The 12,856-nt window shown below is 38.6% G+C and overlaps 2 long non-coding RNA genes across 2 annotated transcripts; one reads left to right on the top strand and one right to left on the bottom strand.

Annotated features, from left to right (window-relative positions):
* Positions 1–2,049: 2,049 nt before the first annotated feature.
* Positions 2,050–3,426, bottom strand: LOC144986757 (uncharacterized). Its single transcript, XR_013650611.1, has 3 exons — positions 3,330–3,426; positions 2,889–2,950; positions 2,050–2,245 (listed from the first exon to the last, which is right to left on the bottom strand). It is a non-coding gene; the product is annotated as an uncharacterized LOC144986757 (long non-coding RNA).
* On the top strand, positions 2,974–3,983 carry LOC144986758 (uncharacterized). Its single transcript, XR_013650612.1, has 2 exons — positions 2,974–3,105; positions 3,807–3,983. It is a non-coding gene; the product is annotated as an uncharacterized LOC144986758 (long non-coding RNA).
* The last annotated feature ends 8,873 nt before the right edge of the window (positions 3,984–12,856 follow it).

The raw sequence follows: 12,856 nt of genomic DNA, 5'->3' as shown, positions 1-12,856 counted from the left end.
TTGATGTTTGTTCTGTAAAACTTGAAAATCTCAGAATTTATTAGTAGAATTAACGTTTCATTTTTAAATAGAATTGATTAAGTAGTTTAGCATTCCCTTTATTTATGTTCTCTTTTGAAATTTGAAAGCTTTTGCTTTAATTCTAGGTTTAGTTTGTAATATAAATGGGAAATGGCGTATACTTATATAGCGCTTTACTATCTACAAGGCCCAAAGCGCTTTACACTCACAGACCCATTCACCCAGTCACACACATCCACACGCTGGTGGCAGCTCTGCTGGCGAACAACGGTGCCAACCTACCACCAGAGGCAAGGTGGGGTTCAGTGTCTTACCCAAGGACACATTGACTCATGGGCGTGCAAGGCGGGAATCAAACCAGACAGTGCCACACTCATCAGCATTCTCACCTGCCATCATGACATGCACGCTAATGATAAAATAAATGTGTCCACTATTCTTTGCTATAAATTACATTTTTATGTATGATTCCAATCATTTTAATTGTTATTCTCATTAACATAACAACTCTGCCTTTTGTGATTTTCATATAGATATTTACAGTATATTAGTTTTTTTAAGAAGTTTTTTTCTGTTGGTGTTGCACAAAATTGTCTGTATATACACAATTAGAAACGCATCACATACTTTTTGAGGTAATATCAGGTGATAAGTTATTTGATTTAAGTCTTCATGTTATAATAATATTCATTTTACATTTGTAAAAACAGGTTTTTAAAAATCCAACGTGTCTTTAACCCTTGTGCTATCCTAGGCACTTTAACATTGGGAGTTGGGTCATCTAGACCCACTAGACAGTGCTCTGAACCTTTTTTCTTCAATGATTTGTGATCTTCACTGGTGTCCATGGATTACATGAAATCTTTCCACCTTTATCCACCTTTGTCATGGTAGGAAGAACACATGTAAGGATGGGGTCATTTGCATCCTTTAGGGTAGCACAAGGGTTAAAGTTTCACAAGGAGAATTGCTGTTATTCATAAAACAAAAAATGCAAGAACAATTTTCACTTTTGTTGAGTATTCTAAGATCCCCTAGTACTTGTTTATTTGTGTTTTTATTTGTGTTTTTTCCTTTTCCTTTTTTGGTGGTTGCAGATAAAGTTCAATAGTAGTTCATTAATTTATATTATGTTGTGACTGACCACAAAAATGCCGGATGTAAATTACAAAAATGTCTGAAAGTTGGACTTTCAATCAAAATGAAAAGTAATAAATGGTAACGCTTTCTTTTACAGTAAAGTACTTACAGTGTACTTAAGTGGTATTTACATGGTACTTATAGTGTAACTACTGGGTACTTTCAGGGTACTTACATGGTACTTTTTTATGGAATTTACTGGGTACTTACAGTGTGTTTACATGGTACTTTCTATGGGACTTTACTGGGTACTTACATGGTACTTTTTGTGTCTACTCTGTACTTACATGGTACTTACTGTGTATTTATATGGTACTATTTGGTTCATACCTATGTGGTACATACTGGGTATTTATAATATTCTTACTGGGTATTTACATGTTGTGCAAAGGTGTCTTTTATGGTACTTACCACATGTAAGAACAAGGTAAGTACAAATAAAGTACCTTGACCTTTAGGTCTGCACTCGCTGCACGTTTCATGGTATTTACCATGAATTTACCACAGAAACTACCCCTTAAGTACAGTGAAACTGTAACTGTAAAAGAAAGTCAGCCCTATTTCCACTCAACTACATGGTACTTTCATTACTAAATACTGGGTATGTTCACTTGAATAGTACTTGGTACTTACCCCTTAAGTACACTGAAACTGTAACTGTAAAAGAAAGTCAGACCTATTTCCACTCTATTACATGGTACTTTCAGTAGTAAATGCCACTTATTACCTTCCCGTACAGTGTACATGAACACACTTGGTCTTCTGTCCTCACCACATGAGACAATGCTAACCTGTTGGTAAGGGTAAAGTAACTACATTGTAAAAACATATTCTGGCCTGATTACTTCTTGTAACATGAGGCAAGTTTAAAGAGAAACAAGACAGCAGTGAAAACAACAATCTTTAATATGATACATGTCTGCAGCATACAAAGTGTCATCACAATGAAATATGTTTTAAGTACAAAACAGTACAAAGGAGCATTCCAAAAAACACATTATTGGCCTGAGGGTCGTGCTTTTTGTCCATCAAAATTCTTTCAGCAGAGTTTGGTAACAGTGCAGGACTTCTTCAGGGTTTGTAACTGCAAGAAAATTCACAATATGAGCTCAAGTGAACATAAAAAGCATAACGACTTTGATAAAATACAAAATAAATTGTACTTATTTAATCATTTCTGTAATGAGTTTGATAAATTTCTGTGAATTCTTTATAGCTTTGACTGTAATGCTTGAAATTAATCAATTATCCTCATTTATGAACATGACAATAAATTATTCACAACTTTATATTTTAGTTACATAAACAAGAACAACAAAAAAGAAATCAAAGAAAAAAAATCAAAATTGCCATAAAAAAATCAAATTTGTTTAGACAAAGAATGACAAAAGCAATGTTTTAATTGGCAATTGCTGTGTGTATTTATTCTTTATAAATATTATTCGCACCTACAATTTGCATTAGCATGAAAAACATTGCAGTGTAAAAGAAAAGGAAAAAATAAATAAATAGGCAATTTCAAATTCAACACAGTTATTCACAAAAATATGTTTTAATTTTCAAACATTTACATTCACTGTTGGGTGGTATTGTTGTCTCTATCATATTTGAAAATAAATAAATAAATAAAAATAAAGTAAAAACGGCGAAAGAAAAGAAAATGGGGAAACGGCATTTAAACTCTTCATTAATGTAAATAATATGTCCACTTGGTGGATTTAGCTTACTTTAGCTTACTCTCCTGTGGCTTCACGGATTCGTCTGGGATGTCTTCTTCACCATAGCTGATCTAAAGCGGTAAAAAGACGGAAGTACGTCATCATTATTTTAAATAAACGCCTTTCTTTGATTTTCCCAGAAAGACGTGCGCTCAGTCAAACGACCACAGAACAACAGACTTTATCATTTAGGCTACGTGCTTGTTTTACAGGTGCCTCTCTCCTGGTAAGTAACAAAAATGTTTGTAGATTTTCATTACAAACTTTGAAAATGTATACACGAAATAACTGAAATTATTGCAGCAAGGTAGACAGGCTCTTACGTCACGTTTCAAACACAGAGATAGCGGCTTGAAATCACGAGGTTAGCTTCTTTATAAAGTTTGATCAGTTTAAATATTTACATGTAATTTATCCAATATTTAAAAAAAAAAAAAACCACTGGCTTACCTGCCAGATGAAGAGAAATTCAAACTGTTGCGCGCGCCTCGAGGTTCTCCGGATTAATCTGCACGTTCACTTTGGGGGTAGTTGTGCTGCATTCAAGTGCGCTGGGAATTTGCAACTTTACTTCCCCTGCCATACTTAACAAAAACACACACTCGGGGTGTTTTTAGTATTAAAACTAATTATTTAGCCTTGTTGTTTTACATATTTTCCTGACATTATATAATATATATTTAAAAAAGTTCATTTTTAGAACAATATTTAAAAAAAGTTAAGTTTTGAATAATTTATTATCATGTTTTTAAATGAGGATAGTACTTGATTAATTTCAAGCATTACAGTCAAAGCGATAAAAAAATTCATAGAGATTTATCAAACTCATTACAGAAATGATTAAATAAGTAAAATTTATTTTGTATTTCATCAAAGTCGTTATGCTTTTTATGTTCACTTGAGCTCATATTGTGAATTTTCTTGCAGTTACAAACCCTGAAGAAGTCCTGCACCTTTACCAAACTGGACAAAAAGCACGACCCTCAGGCCAATAATGTGTTTTTTAGAATTCTCCTTTGTACTGTTTTGTACTTAAAACCTATTTCATTGTGATGACACTTTGTATGCTGCAGACATGTATCATATTAAAGATTGTTGTTTTCACTGCTGTCTTGTTTCTCTTTAAACTTGCCTCATGTTACAAGAAGTAATCAGGCCAGTATATTTTTTTTACAATGTAGTTACTTTACCCTTACCAACAGGTTAGCATTGTCTCATGTGGTGAGGTCAGAAGACCAAGTGTGTTCATGTACACTGTACGGGAAGGTAATAAGTGGCATTTACTACTGAAAGTACCATGTAATAGAGTGGAAATAGGTCTGACTTTCTTTTACAGTACAGTTTCATTGTACTTAAGGGGTAAGTACCAAGTACTATTCAAGTGAACATACCCGGTATTTAGTAACGAAAGTACCATGTAATAGAGTGGAAATAGGTCTGACTTTCTTTTACAGTACAGTTTCATTGTACTTAAGGGGTAAGTACCAAGTACTATTCAAGTGAACATACCCGGTATTTAGTAATGAAAGTACCATGTAGTTGAGTGGAAATAGGGCTGACTTTCTTTTACAGTTACAGTTTCACTGTACTTAAGGGGTAGTTTCTGTGGTAAATTCATGGTAAATACCATGAAACGTGCAGCGAGTGCAGACCTAAAGGTCAAGGTACTTTATTTGTACTTACCTTGTTCTTACATGTGGTAAGTACCATAAAAGACACCTTTGCACAACATGTAAATACCCAGTAAGAATATTATAAATACCCAGTATGTACCACATAGGTATGAACCAAATAGTACCATATAAATACACAGTAAGTACAATGTAAGTACAGAGTAGACACAAAAAGTACCATGTAAGTACCCAGTAAAGTACCATAGAAAGTACCATGTAAACACACTGTAAGTACCCAGTAAATTCCATAAAAAGTACCATGTAAGTACCCTGAAAGTACCCAGTAGTTACACTATAAGTACCATGTAAATACCACTTAAGTACACTGTAAGTACTGTACTGTAAAAGAAAGCGTTACCTAATAAATAATGGATCAGTAGTTACTGATAATTATGGCTTATTGAATACTATTGAACTTTTTTCTTGATTTTTTTTTCTTGTGAGGTCTAACAGTTTTTTGATGAGTTTTGTGCTGGAAAACTTTACCTGGTAACTTTGTGTCTGATGGAAACACTTGTATGGGACCGCGCAATGAGCCCTGCAGCACACCATGACTGCGTGAGAGGAAGACTGAGTTCTGGCAGGACAAGAACAGACAACAAGCCAAGTCAACTGGTAGGCCATAAGAGGGTCATCAATGCTTTCATGCAGTGCCAATTCTGTGCTGCTGCTCCTTCTACTGATCACCACTGAACACTCAGTCAGCTGATTTGCAACAGTTGGAACACCCCAAGAATGTTTTATCTTGTAGGTGGATTTATCAAAGAACTCTGTAAGTGTGGCTGCACTGAAAACAGAAGCCAACAGATCAATATTTGAACAGGAATGGCTTTAGTTCACTCATTTACGAGTGTGTGCATAAGTGTATGTGTGTGGGGGTGGGGCTGCCTTGGGCAGTGCTACTGGGACTGAAGCCAGACGGTTTACTGTCTGGAATTTGATGGAGTCTGGTTCTGTATATGCATTTGTCTCTATGATACATTATGAATGAAGCCCTCCATCAATCACTGAGACAAAAATAACAGAAACAGAAGCATCAGTTGCATCGGCATGACCACCGTAGCTGCGGAGAAATGAGCGTGCAGTGATTTTCTTTTGTTTCATTATTTATTCCCATCTAGACTGACACTCGAACATCAAAAAGCCACGTGAAACATTTGATTAAATCTACACTACAAAAATGTCTGTAAATGGGTTTTATTTTATTTTATTATATGTTGCCCTTTGCAAGGAAAGATCTGGAAGAGCATTTTTATACTGTTTCCCCATTTCTGACAAAGACACAATTCTCATATCACATCTTATACATGACACACAGACACACAATGAATTGGTGGGAAGAGGAGGAAGGACCAATTTAATTTGAGGATCAAACAGTCCAGCCTTTCTCCTCAAACAGCTTCCAGGTCTGTTTCCTCTCTTCCCTGCAGACATCTCCGTCGATGAAACTCGATTGATTTATTGTCAGGCCCATGACAGAGACCGATCGAGAGATGCTGAAAGGGGGACAGAGAGATATGGAGCAAGGAAAGAGAGACAGAAACGAAGAGATATTATTAATCTTACTGAGCTGTTTGTTTTTGCTCTTGTCAACCTGTCATCAGCACGACCTGTTAAAAGTCTGTGAAGTCTACCAAGAAGGAGACACAATGCCAATCGTTTTTGGAGCAGAGCGCTCACTTTATGCTACATTCACAGCGGCATGTGACACATGTTCTTGAATGTGTTTAGCCCATGGTGTTCACACTGGACGAGCAGGCAGGAGATTCCTCTTTTTCAAATGTTTACTAGCTTATGTCTGTCAGCTACAGTTTGAAGAGGTTTGATACGAAATGTTAAAGCAATCTCGTGAATCTTGCTCCAGCAGACACACCTTGCTAAAGGGGTTGTGAGCGTAGCTTTACATAAACAAATGATGTGTTGGAAAAGGATGCAAGGTTTGATTGAAATCCACACAAACAGCTTCAGTTTATGCATCGAACAACACATCAGATATCAAAAACAGTTTAGGTTGTCTCTTTTTCGTTAGAGTTGACTGAGATTAAGAACAATTGAACACACAAGTAGCCATAAAGTTTTGCCCCCTTCAACAGCCATGTCAGAGTCACCTTAGCACATAAAATGGTTAATGACGTGTACTTAAATAGCACATTTCTATTTTCTTAGAAGGCCCAATGTCACGGTGCGGGGTGGCTAGAGAGCCGGTTGGACCCAGTAGCAGAGGCGGAGGCACGAGGATCAGGAACTAGGGGTTTTAATAAACAATAATAAACAAAAACCAAACACAAAGCGCTGCAGAGCAGGATTTCTGAACAAACAAAACTTACTTGACGTGGCTAGGAACATGAAACATGGAACGTGGCAAGAGACAGCATGACATGAAACACCATGACAAGACTAATGAACCAGCACAGGAGGAAGGCAAAGACATGACTTAAATACAGACAGGGCAGACAAGACACAGGTGAACACGATCAGGGCAGATGGGGACCAAAGGAAGTAAAACTCAAGAAAACAGACAAGACAGGAGAACTTTCAAAATAAAACAGGAAACAGAAACAAACAAGACAGAACAAGGACGAAAAACAAGACAACAAACCCAAACCATGACACCCAATGCGCTTTACAGTCACAGTCCCCTTCACACATAAACACACACATTCACACAAAACAAGACAACAAACCCAAACCATGACAGTACCCCCCCCTCAAGGAACCGCTCTGAGGTTCCAAAAGTCAACTGAGGGGGGGGGCCCTGGAGGACAAACCTCGACGGGCATAAATGTCAAAAAAGTCCGGAGAACGGCCGGGGCTCCGTGCCGTCCGGCGAGGCAGGTCCGGAGGACGGCCGGGGTTCCATGCCGTCAGGCTTGGAGGCGTCGTCGGGCTTGGAGGCGTCGTCGGGCTTGGCGGAGTCGGGCTTGGCGGAGTCGGGCATGGAGTCAGGCTTGGAGGAGTCGGGCATGGAGTCAGGCTTGGCGGAGTCGGGCATGGAGTCAGGCTTGGCGGAGTCGGGCATGGAGTCAGGCTTGGAGGAGTCGGGCATGGAGTCAGGCTTGGAGGAGTCGGGCATGGAGTCAGGCTTGGAGGGGTCGGGCATGGAGTCAGGCTTGGAGGGGTCGGGCATGGAGTCAGGCTTGGAGGGGTCGGGCATGGAGTCAGGCTTGGAGGGGTCGGGCATGGAGTCTGGCTTGGAGGGGTCGGGCATGGAGTCAGGCTTGGAGGGGTCGGGCATGGAGTCTGGCTTGGAGGGGTCGTGCATGGAGTCTGGCTTGGAGGGGTCGGGCATGGAGTCAGGCTTGGAGGGGTCGGGCATGGAGTCAGGCTTGGAGGGGTCGGGCCAGCAGTAGGCCGCCGGGTCGGGCCAGCAGTAGGCCGGCGGGTCGGGCCAGCAGTCGGCCGGCGGGTCGGGCCAGCAGTCGGCCGGCGGGTCAGGCGTGGAGCCGAGCCCTGGCGGGTCAGGCGTGGAGCCGAGCCCTGGCGGGTCAGGCGTGGAGCCGAGCCCTGGCGGGTCAGGCGTGGAGCCGAGCCCTGGCGGGTCAGGCGTGGAGCCGAGCTCAGGCGGGTCAGGACAGGTCAGGCGGGTCAGGACAAAGGTGAACACGATCAGGGCAGATGGGGACCAAAGGATGTAAAACTCAAGAAAACAGACAAGACAGGAGAACTTTGAAAATAAAACAGGAAACAGAAACAAACAAGACAGAACAAGGACGAAAAACAAGACAACAAACCCAAACCATGACACCCAATGCGCTTTACAGTCACAGTCCCCTTCACACATAAACACACACATTCACACACTGATTGCGTTGCCACTGCCAAAAACTGGCACCAACCTGTAACCACCAGGACCAACGGGGGATTCAGTGTCTTGCCCAAGAACACTTAAACACACGGGCAGGTAGGGTGTGACCAAAACCTGCAATCTTCCCACCAGAGGCTAAGGAGCCTTATTTATGGCTGGTAATTCAGAATTTGACTAATTAATGTCAATACTTTTGTGCCATCTGTCTATTCTTTCTTACTTTTACTTGAAATGACTGTTGAGGTTTGAGGAATATGTTTTGCCATTAAACATTTATGTCTGGAACCATTATTTCAATTGCTAAATCACTAAAATGAAAACATTAAATGACACTTGAGAAAATTTGTCTTGGGACAAGCTGATTTTTTTCAACTGGAAAAAGTGTGTGTAAGGTATATTTTTGCAGGGTCATCATAAAAAAGTGCCTTTTTTACTAACATCAAAGAGTCTGTAGATCAAATCCTCCTGAAAGGGTGTTTACATGGTCAAGGGCACCAAAAATGCATCATGAATGCACACAGTTTGGTTTTTGTCCATAATTTTGAAATCAACGTCTCTTCAGTTGCCATGGCAACATGACAAAACAGTTTTGAATGGCGAAAAGGGCTGTCATGTCCACTTTAAGCTTAGATTTATAATGTATCACTTTTGGGGGGTTTCTGTTGGTTTCTGCTCCGTTCACAGAATGTGCTTATTTTCACTGATCTTCATTAAAAAGACAGAAATAACATTTGAATCCCCTTTTTTGTATTTAACCAGAAAAGAGCTGCAACAAGTTTTTATTTACGCTCTTCCAACTGTGCACCACAAACAGACAAAATAATGTTTTGAGATAGACTTTGAAAGTTGTCATTCTTACAGTGTTGTTCTAAAAAGCTGCTGGATTGTTTGGAGATTTTAAAGACCAGAATGAGATTAAAGCACATCTAGAGGCTGCTACTGTTTTGCCTCCTTTCTAAACTGAATGAAGAAGGGGAGATGTCTGTGAACCTCTGATTTTGTGATGTCAGTCAACAGCGTTGCTTCTTGAATTGTGTATCGTTTGCTACTGTTGCAAAAGTTAATGAGAACAATTTCAAAGTAAAAGAAGATAACAGTCAGAACGTGTCGACTAAGGATAAATCCATCCAAAGTCCTTAAAAAAACATGATTACTAAAAAGAAGCTAACAATTTTACAAATACTCAATCAAATCATATTTTTAAACTCTTTTTATTACCAAAAGCATCTTATGAGGTTCACATGTTAAAGACATGTTAAAGACATGTGAACCCCATTTTCATCACTTTTCACTGTGATGAAAATGGAGTTTTTAACTCGTTCTTGTGGCATTTTTCTGATGATGGAGAACATATGTAAAGAAACTAAAGCTTAAAACTGCATTTCTAAGTATTTCTTTAGTCAAATTGTTATTGTTATTGTTTTGGACCCTGAACTTGACAGACTCAGCACAGCAGCAAACCAGCGTACATGGCGGTCTGCAAGTATTCTAAAGCAGTACATGAATGATCTGGGTCTCTGCGACGCTTGGCGCTCATGTCATCCAAACACTAAAGGGTTCACCTTTTTTTCTCCAGTTCACCATTCACACTCCTGTTTAGAATATTTATTAGTCAGTAACTCTCTTTTAAAAGAAATTAAAAGTTCCAACATTCATCCAATTATTATCAGTGATCATGCACCAGTTTCTGTAAATATTTCTAGGGAAAAATCCACACCCTCAGGTACAACCTAGAGGTTTAATACATCTCTGTTAAAAGACCAGGAATTTATTGAATTCTTTAAAAAAGAGTGGGCAACCTTTTTAGACTTCAACAATACTCCCGATATTTCACCATGCCTTCTTTGGGAAACAGCAAAAGCAGTCATGAGAGGGAAAATCATTTCTTATTCAACACATAAAAAACGCAAAGAGGAAGCAGATTTATTAGAATTAGAAAATAAAATCAAAACCCTGGAGACTGCTTGTGCTGCTTCTGCACAGGAACACATTCTGGGAGATCTGAAAAATTTTAAGCTGCAGTTAAATGACATCATCAATAAATGAACACAATTTCAAATACAAAGGCTACAACTTGAAAGATTTGAAAACTCTAATAAATCTGGCAAATTTCTGGCTAATCAGCTTAAAATTAATAGAGAAAAATCAACAATCACTTCTATTATGGACCAAACAGGAAATGTCACTCACGACCCGGTCAAAATTAATAACGCATTTGAAAACTTTTATAAAAATTTGTACACACCACAGATCAATCCGTCAGAACAAAGTATTGACTCATTTCTTAATAATGTAAACCTACCCAGGTTAAATGAGGATCAAATCACAAACTTAGACTCTCCGCTCTTGCTGTCTGAACTTCAAGAAGCTCTGTTACTTATGGCTAACGGTAAAGCACCAGGGCTTGACGGCTTTCCTGCTGAGTTTTATGAAGAATTCTGGGAACAGCTGGCACCAACGTTTTATAAAAGGGTCACATTTATCAATGAAAGTCAATCACTACCACCTAACATGAACTCAGCCAACATAATTCTTCTTCTAAAACCAGACAAAGATCCCAATAGTCCTTCAAGCTATCCCCCCATTTCTTTAATCAATGCAGATGTAAAAATTATCTGCAAAGCACTAGCGCAGAGAATAGAAACAATCACTCCTCACATAATTCACTTCGACCAAACTGGATTCATCAAAGGCAGACACTCGGATAACAATGTCCGCAGACTTGTTAATATAATAGACTTTGCCACCATTAAAAACCAGGAAATGACCATATTATCGCTGGATGCTGAAAAAGCTTTTGACATTGTAAATTGGAAGTTCCTGATTGCTGCCCTCCATAAGTTTGGTTTTGGAGAATCATTCATCAGTTGGATCAAAATATTATATCACAACCCCAATGCATCAGTTAGAACTAATAAACAGACTTCCAACAGGTTTTTTCTTGGAAGAGGAACCAGACAGGGTTGCCCACTCTCTCCTTCTCTTTTTGCTATATTCATTGAGCCTTTAGCTGCAGCAATAAGACAGAATGAGAGCATTATAGGAATAAAAACCAAACACAGCCATCATAAAATTAGTCTCTATGCAGATGACATATTACTGTTTTTAAGTAATTTGCATTCTGTAAATGAAACGGCAACAATCATTAATGAATTCTCCTCTATATCAGACTATTCCATTAATTGGAATAAGTCTGTTTTATTACCACTGAACAGTAATGCAGAGCAAAGACTCACAATACCAGTTAAAACAGGAAATATCAAATATCTGGGTATCTATTTTTCCCCCAAACTATCAGAACTGGTGCAGCTAAACCACACCCCATTACTGAAAAGCATAAAGGACGATCTAACACGCTGGACCAACCTGCCTCTGTCCCTTATGGGCAAGGTAGCCACGGTTAAAATGAAAATCTTACCTAAAGTTAATTATCTCTTCTCAATGATTCCCACACAACCGCCATTAAAATTGTTCAAAATATTAGACTCATCCATATCAAAGTTTTTATGGAACAATAAACCTGCAAGAATTAGTCAAAAAACTTTAAAATCTGCAAAAAGCTGTGAAGGATTAGAATTACCTAACTTCCACAAATACTTTCTTGCAAATAGATTACAATACATCTTAAAATGGTTAAAAAATAATCCAGAAACCAACTCATGGTTAGACTTGGAACAGGCGTTATGTGGAAAGATCAACCTGTCAGATCTACCATTTTTTTACCAAACAGTTAAAAAACAGGATTGTTTTCTAAGTATTAATATAAACACCACTTTAACAGCCTGGTGGGAATTTCTCAAAATATCCAAATCATCAATTCAACCGTGCAAAATGACACCCGTCTGGAACAACCCGGACATCCTTATAAACAAAAAAATGATAAACTTCCCAGCTTGGCAAGCAGGGGGCGTAAAACAACTAGAGCACATAATTATTGATAGAAGATTCATAACTCCCCTGGAACTAAAAGACAAACATGGAATAAATAATTTCTTGGAATATCAGCAACTTAACCCTTGTGCTATCTTAGATGACCCCCCCTTACATTGACGTGTTCTCCCTACCATGACAAAGGTGGATAAAGGTGGAAAGATTTCATGTAATCCATGGACACCAGTGAAGATCACAAATCATTGAAGAAAAAAGGTTCAGAGCACTGTCTAGTGGGTCTACATGACCCAACTCCCAACGTTAAAGTGCCTAGGATAGCACAAGGGTTAAATCAATTATTACTAAAAAGATTAAATACAAAGACATTGATTTAAAGCTACCAGAAGCAGTTACCTCTTTGATTAATTTTTCAATGAATAAAACTCTATCCAAAATATACAAACTTTTATGTAATTTAGATAATAATATTTCACTCCCGACAATAAAATGGGATGCTGATTTGAGCATCAGCACAGATGAAAGCTTCTGATCAGAACTTTGTCTAAACACCTTTAAACTGACAAAAAGTCCAACTCTGCAGCTAATCCATTTCAAAACTCTACACAGAA

The sequence above is a fragment of the Oryzias latipes genome, chromosome 17, assembly GCF_053564925.1.
Source record: "Oryzias latipes strain Hd-rR chromosome 17, Olatipes_Hd-rR_3.1".
Classification (NCBI taxonomy): Eukaryota; Metazoa; Chordata; class Actinopteri; order Beloniformes; family Adrianichthyidae; genus Oryzias; species Oryzias latipes.
Note: the sequence above shows the minus strand (reverse complement) of the source record. Positions and strands in the feature narration are given on the sequence as shown.